Consider the following 8383-nt stretch of genomic DNA (forward strand, 5'->3'; position numbering starts at 1 on the left):
TGCCCCGTGCAGTCTTTTAATCATGAGAAATACTAGGTCTGTCTTCGGGGCAGGGCAGGAGCACATGGTGGGCCTGGTTCCCACCTCTGTATATTGGCTACCTCTTGGCTGCATATTGGGGTAAGACCTGGCTGTACACCCACCCACCCCCCATTCAGCCTTCCTTCAAAAGGAAACCCAGAGCGCCGGCAAGAAGGGAAGCAAGGGGCCATCACCACCTTTGTCCACGTGAGCATCCCTGGAGGAAAAGGGAGAACTGAGGCATGTTGAAGACATGCCCGCCTAAAGAAAGGAGAATTGAAGCAATGACTACCCACTCATCATCAGCTTCCGCTTCATCACCATCTCTCTCTTCTCCCACCAGCTGAGGGAGGACTAAAAGGGTGCTGAACAGCACAGTTGCAATACAATCATTAGCAGCCTTTCTTCTGCCTTCAAGGCCAAAAGTGAGCTATTCAAAGACAGCTAGGTCAGTGCTCTGACCTCCCATGCTGCAACCCACAAACTAACTGCACCGTAGCTCCTCATGGAGCACAAGCATTTTAATGAACCATCTAAGCATGATTTAGACATTTCAGATGGACAAAGTCCAATGCATTTCCAAATATCAGTAGGTTGTTTCAATTTCAGTCTCCTCTAGTTGTGAGCATTTTTTCTAGCCAAAACTAGACCAACTCCAGCTTATAAGCAATCCCAGGGCATTTATATGCACATCTTTCAAAAGCACAGCATGCTTTTGAAAGCTCAGTATTTAATACCTTCTTCTGGAGCAACATTCTCCCAGCTATCTTAAAACGTCCTCCAACGAGCAGCAGAGACAGGATGCCAATCAGTATCTGGGGTATTTCCATGGGCAAAGATTACAATGCACAGAAAGCCACCACCAAAGCTGCAAAGTGCTCATCTCCCATGAAAGCCCAAGAGGTTCATTAATTTTTTCTGAATCCAAGACTCTGCAAGCTGTCACCTGCCTTCCCGGGTGACCTGTATATCATCTTATTGCTGTACAGATTGGGGTTGAATTAAAACAACAACCTACACAGAAGAAAAAAAAGACTTTTTTTTTTTTGTCCTGTACCCCATCTTTCATTTCCTCTAACCTAAGAAATATCATGCTGAGTTAGACCTCTACCAGTCAGTGAAGCATACGAGGCATTGCATTCAGATGTACTCTCTAAGGAACATTTCAGGTATCACAGTTTAAATTATGGATCGTGTAGATGGATTAAGAACTATGAGTTCCTGTTTCCTCTTTTATTCCTTGTTAGGTGCTTTTGCTTGACTGCTGCTGTTTAGGTGTCTTTTTTCTTTTTCTTTTTTTTTCTCCTTTTGGTTCACCTTTTATTATTTCAATAAACGCAAAGATAAGCAAAAAGTGCTGGTGCAGTGCTGGGAGTTGAGTCTGGCTGACTCTTTCACACGGTGCATCCAGAGCTGCAGACTCCACCCTTTGTCTGATTTATTTTAAAAGCCTGCTGTGTCCATTAATGGAAAATTGGACTCTGTTCAGGCTGTGATGGTGTCTATGGACAGGAAAATGGAAAGTTTCAGATTAAAGCTGCAGGAGGCCAGGAAGAAAAATATCTGGTGAATTTAATTGATGGTGGCAGCACAATTATTACAGACAAATATTCAAGAAATGGCAGTCTGTGACCCAAAGCAGATCCTTAGTTAGAAAGATAAAGGAGGGTAGCATGAAAGTCTGCAAGGCCACAGGGCTGAGAAATTGAAATATTCCTCACCGGCAGGAAGTTCAGACACTTTGCAAAATTGATCTTTTGGACGTATACAATAGGACATCTATCACTGTGATGTTAAATTTGCTAACCATCCAAGTTATTCTCTCTTTAATTTCTTAAAGATCTGAGACATATCTGATGACACTCAGGCTTCCACTGCTCGCTTTTGTACCCATCACTAGGTTTGAGAAAGTGGTAGGAGTCTCAGGGACATCATTCTGTAGTTTCATTAAAATAAGCAGCTGAGTAGAGGGAAGAAGTCATGGTTAGTAGCCTTTACTGAAGACCTGATCAGACACTGGAGAAGCCCATAAGGCACATGGAAACCCATCTACACCTGGGTTGCTGCTGTAGAGCAGAAGCCAATAAATCGGTGAACAGACTTTTCAAAGTGCAACTGAGCTTAGATCCTAGCAATGGGATTCTTAAGGGGGAAAACAGATAAATAAAAAGCTGGAAAAACAAGCAGAATTGCTGCTCTTAAACCTACTGATTGATTTAATAACAACACTGTCTTCATATGATTTTTTTTTTTGCAGTTAACTGTGTAGCAATAAAATAAAATAAATATTTATTGTTAGCATAACCGTAACTATGGTTATTTATATACAACTACTATAGGATATAAGGGGAGATGAAACCAGTATGATGACATGAAACTTAATGAATTCTACACCAAAAAAAACCCCCAAGACTCCAAAAACCTTAAAGAACATTCCAGCTGAAATCTCATGCCATGGTCTTGCTTTATTGTTTGTTTTTAAACCATCAGATGGAAAATGATGATAGAATTCTATAGCAGGAATATATTTTTGGAGTGGTCAAAAATATTTCCGAGTACTTTGTACCTTCCTATTAAGGCAAGATCGGCAAATCTCCAGCCCATGAAAGAATTTGTCATGAAGTGAGTTCATGAAGTCTCTCAGAGAGACCAACATGAAAGACATGGGCTCTTTAAGAGTATGTTCCCTTCTCTTCTTTCCCTAAAAAAAATATAAACACATGCAAAACCCTTCCAGTCTTTACCTTTGGATGAAACAATTGAGCTGACTGGGAGCTTGTGCAATACAATATTCCATTATTTTCCTACTCCTAGCTGAAGTCACAGCCTAAGACATTCCCGTCAGCACAACCATCTGTTTAAGGGAGCTGTATCTAGCCTGAAGTCCATACAAAGTGAATGGGGTATCATGATTGATTGATTAGCAGATTTAACTTGCACCAGTTTAAAAGAAGAGGTGGTTTATTAACTCACGGTACAGAACATGGTAATAGACCCAAGTTTCCTCTAGTCTAGAAAACTCTCCCTGTTTTCCCATGAGCTGCTGAAGCCCCAGATGCTGGCAGCAAGAGGTTACACAATCACCTCAGCTTTTTTCCACTGCATTTGCTCCTTTAAAACTGACTTTCCATGGTTTCAAAGAGAAGTTTGAACCAGAATGGTGCCCTTGTGTCACTTTTTCAGAAACAAAAAGAGTAAAAAACAGGAGAGAGACTTTGAAGGGAAAGGGGGAGTTATTTTCTAGCTTTTACACCAATTTCTGTAGCAGGAGGTTAAGGGTTGCTCTGTCAAAATTTTCAGTGGCGCTGCCTTTGCAATTCAACATTTGCTCTGGTGCTTTTCTCCAAAGATTTCTGAATCACAGAGGGTTTGTTTGTTTGTTTTAACCCAAAAGAAAACAATATAGTTGAGTTTTTTCCATCTGAGAGGCTGTGGTAAGCAACTTACCCATACAACACAGCTATTCACAACACGAGCCATTCAATTCTTTGCTCAGCAATTTTAATATTCCACTTTGAATACAGCTGAGCCACATGAAATTCTGTTGTGTAAGGTTCTCCTTGAAAATAGAGATTTATTTTCTTTGGTTACAGCTCATCAAGTTTTGAGGCTACAACCATCTGTGTTAATCTCCACACAGTCTGTTCTTATTCATCATCAATAATAAGCCCAAGGAGCACCCATGCTGAAGACAGTATGAACAGACAAGTATAATAAAGAAATAAAAGCTGTCTTGCTGAAATTTTTAGCTTCTGTGTCTATCCTACATCCTAATTCTTTGAATATAACTGGAGACATTAAATGAGAGAAAACAGTTCTTTCCCCCTGAAGGAGCATAACGTTTGAAAGAAAGTTCAACTCCGTTTTCTGAGCGGCCATCGCTGGAGTGATTTGCAGATCTCAGTCTTTGGCAGTGGGACAGCCAGGAGCAGGATAGCAAAGAGAGGAACCTGGATGCCGTTTGCTTCTGCTTGCTAAAAGTTATTGTGTCTCTTACACTACAGCTATTGGGGTGTACTCCACTAACTGCTGAAGTTTGGTACACAAGTAGACCGGTTCATTCAGCTGCTCACGAGTGAGATCCAGGGCAATGTCTGCAGAGTCGCATACAACTTTACCTCTAGCTTGATCTCCAGTGACGATGAAATGGAGCTGGCACTTCTGTCGTTCAGCTTAAATGAAGAAACTCACTGTAAGGGCTGATCAGCTGAGCACCGCTGGCAATGTGCTGATAATCTTTTTGCTGGCATTGGACTGCCTGCAGGGTTGCAGACTTATGGGGATGGAGTGTCTCAATTAAAATTTCTTCTGACTGCTCTAACCTGAATGAACTTCATTTGCTAACTTGTGAACTTGTGGAGGTAACTGGCATGGAGGCACAGGGCCCCCTCCCCTGGGAAGGCAAAGAACAGACTGTTTTCTAGGCATCAGTAAGGGAGAGGAGACTCCTTGACAGAAGTTTTCCATGCCTCGTTTGAAGCTAAAGCTCATCCCCTGGTGTCCCAGAAGGTACATGACAGAGAAACATCAAAAATCCCTTCTGGTTCCCATCTCCAGCCAGGGCTAGAGGGGACAATTAGCCAGACTGGCTTAGTCTCCACAGCTTTCAAAAGGAAGGTCTGAGAAATATTTGCCTTGCGGTATTCCCCACCCTAGTCAACGAATGCTTTCTGCTTTTGCGATGTAACTGCTAATTACAGCAGTGTAGTTCTTACAGCGGGCATTCGCAAATTCCAAAACATTTCTGCTTAACAACTTCATGCTTGAACCACAGGTCTCTTAGCAGAAACTTTAACCCTCTTGTTAATCTGTCTGGTGTTAGTGATACTCCTTCTGCAGCTAGGCATGGCAAACGCCGTTCCCAGCTCTCCACCTTTCCGTTCCATCTTTGTTGCCTCATGATTTAAGGAGCCTAACTCCAATCTACCAGTTTCTCAATCTGAATATCCATTTCCTCCAAACAACATCAACCCTTCTCCTTATCAGTTTTCAACGGGTTGTGCTGGAGGCTTGTTCTATTTAGCAGCTTGCCTCAGGCTGGCATTGTTCTTACACAGTATGGCAAGGCACTGGGTGCCTGCAACTCCAGCACAGACAACTTGTTGGTGCACCAGCTTTCCTCATTGGCAAGGGGTACAGAAATCAGAAGTTTAAGTGTAAACATGGATCAAACTCCTACAGGAAAATGGGCCTTACGTCTGCTTCCCAAGGGTACTGACCTTCAAGTACTTGAACCAACATCAGTCTTAGGGGAGAGCAACCACCTCTTCACCAGCCTTATCTGTAGAAATGCAAGTTTGCCTCTCTCTTGAAATGACGTTTGTGGGGAGTTGTGAAGGGTACAGGACTGCTGATGGCAAACAGCAGGAAGAAAAGCTCAAGCACTCTCAGTTCCTGACACTACGCAGTGTCTCCTACAGTCATGTCTGCGAATGCAGTTATGGGATTTCATCAGTTGCCAGGCAGGAATGTTCCGAGAGGCTCGCACCCATTTTACTCTATTCTTCTATATACAGACTTCTCCATACAGGCAACAAGTTGGCAACTGAACAAGTTCTGAACTACATGTTTTTAAATCTCAATGACAGCATAAGACAAAATATACTAAGCATGCTCTCAGTGTGTTTTTCAAAGAGAGCTTTTATGCCATCAAATCAAGAATTTAACATGCCAGCTGGCTACCCCCACCTATTCTGGAAGCCAAGGCATTTATTAAGAGGTAGAAGAGCACTGTGTGACTGCTTCCCATCCCAGATAGTAAGGGGGAGGTACACTCCCCAACTTGGTGATCAAGAAGAGAGCACACAACTTTTTTTCACCAGCATTCTTCCAAAAAAGTCAATTCTCTAAGCAGAAATCAAGGCTTACACAATGTCACTTTCAAAGCATAGTTAAGAAAGGGTTAAGCTTCTCAAACCAGGCAATTAATATGGAAATGGTTACACAACCTTCATGGGCTCTTCTAATTCCTTTTTGGGACTGAACAGACATGTATTTGTAATATACTCTAATAAAAAAGCCCCTATGAATAAGCAACCCATTTTTCAGAAGCAAATCTCTTCCCATTTTATCTCCTGGTACAAAAGTATTTCAGCCTCAGTTTTTTTCAGTCCTGCCCCCAGTCTCCTTCCCCTCACCCACACCTTCTTTTTCAGACAAAATGAGCCTGTCCCTGTGTCTATGGTCTGGAACAGGATTAAAGTTTCACACTGAGCCTGTTGCCTGGTTCGCAGATGATCTCTTTGAAAGCTGTTCATTCAGCTTCTGCTCTGGGCAAGACAAATTGCTATGGAGTTTTCCTCAACCCACCGTCTCCTTTAGCTTACAGGTGAAACAAAGCTGGAGGAAACCTTTCCTCAGCACTCAGTACAGCTCCTGGCAACTAACTTTTCTACAAAACTTAATAAAAGCATCCTTTTCAAAACATGTTCTATGTTGACATCACATTTCTTGAATTCTCCAGATCTTCTTGAGGATGGGAAACAAGAACAGAAATATATATATATATATATATATATATATATATATATATTTATATATACTTATCCACCAACTCAGACATTGGTGTTAAAAAGAGTAATAGTAAATCAGAACTCTATCCCTTACCCCTAGCGTTTTAATAGGTCTATTGCTCTTTTTAAAAAGAATTTTAAAAGCTTTTCCTATTGCTTTTTCCTATGATCACTTACTCTGCGGATTTTCAGCTTCAGTATTAAACTGGTACTGAAAAGATTGGCATAGATCCTCTTCCAACACGAGGCACAACAGCCACGCAGCAACAGGCAACAACAGAATCGCTTCAGTGGTAAACATCAGGTTCATTTAATTCATTTAATAACATTTTCTGCTGGAAGCTATGTCACAGCTGCCAGATCCAGAAGACTGTTTTGAAATGGCATCTGTGTTTTCTGCATTTTAGTAACCCACTTGTAGTCAACATCCAGCAGCTTTACTGTTTCAGTCTTCTTTTGATGGCACTTGGCTTTAAGTAGAAGCTCTTTATCATGAAGGGTAGCAACATGCATCAGTGATGCCTCTGCAGCAGGTAATACAAGCCTTGCCACAAACCAAGTACTTTGGGAGAAAAAAAAAAAAAAAATGTGGAAAATAAAAGTGTGAGCAAGATAAGATCAAAAAGGTATTACATGATTCAGGACCATCTCTGTCAGAGTGGTTTGATCAAAACCAGTAGGTGTGAAAATGGTGTGATGGGACAGCCTCTAGGGACCTGCTGCCTCTCAGAAAGACCAGCACACTCCTCTCTCTCTGTCTTGTGCCAACAGCCCAAGAACTGGGGAGCCTTGAGACTGTAAGTTCCTTAAATGATGGATACTGATAAAACCAGAGGTACTTATACCAGCTGAGCTACAAACCCATTGCTTTGCATTCAGGCATTCATTGGTGTCATTGCATCCTTGCAACCTAGAGGAACAACTCCTTCCTGAGAGCTGTGTGTTTATCACTTCTTTGTATTTTTGACTGACTGGAATACAGGTCAATTAGATATAAAGAATCGACCCTTGCATATTCCTTCTCTAAATTACTGACCATAACTCTTCACTAGTCTTGCAAGAGCCATCTTAAACTTGAACTTATGAGGTTTCCTGCTTCGAAGATCATTGTAGCAACCCTGAAGTGTGTTTTTTACCATGCAGTATCCCTCCTTCTAAGGCAGGGCTGAATTAAAGACCAGGCCGCTGCTTCCTCAGGACATCATGAGGTTTGCTCTGCCCCATCCCCTCCAGTTGCCAGCCTCTGCAAGCGGCCAGTACGTGCCTGTCCTCCCCTCATTTCCCCTCTGCTGGACCAGGGAGCCCAACCGGCGCCTGTCTGTCTCTCTTCTGCCCTGGGTGCCGCTGGTGGAAATGCACCCCTTCCCAGGAGCAGCGGGGATAGCCAGGGTCTTCCCACAGGTGCCCTCCCATGTCTCACGTGTAGGGTTGTATCGCACCCCTGCTCTGAAGTGCCAGCGGAGATGTCATCTTAGGGCTGCAGCTCACCCTTTCCAGGCTGACATCCCCACCCTAGCACTCGTGTTTACAAAGGCACCACTTCTTGCAACAGCCAGAAACCCTCCAAAGGGCTCTCTCCCCCCAACCTCTTCCCCTACAGCAGGGCGAACCCTCCATCAGCTCACTGCTGGCAACGCTTGAGCAGCCTTTTGCTCACAGGCAATCCCACAGGGGCGGCTGCCACCCCGGACCCCAGCTCTGTTGTCACCTCTGCCACGGCCTGAGGAAGAAGGAAGCCAGCCCACGCCTTCAGTATCTTGAGACAACTCTGAATACACAAAGACAGATTTTGAAAGCCCTGGAGCTCCACTTCTACCCTACTTCAAGTTTTCAGCAAGACTGATGAGCCT

Source organism: Haliaeetus leucocephalus, unplaced genomic scaffold (genome assembly GCF_000737465.1).
Source record: "Haliaeetus leucocephalus isolate CR32 unplaced genomic scaffold, Haliaeetus_leucocephalus-4.0 Scaffold428, whole genome shotgun sequence".
NCBI classification, from domain to species: Eukaryota; Metazoa; Chordata; class Aves; order Accipitriformes; family Accipitridae; genus Haliaeetus; species Haliaeetus leucocephalus.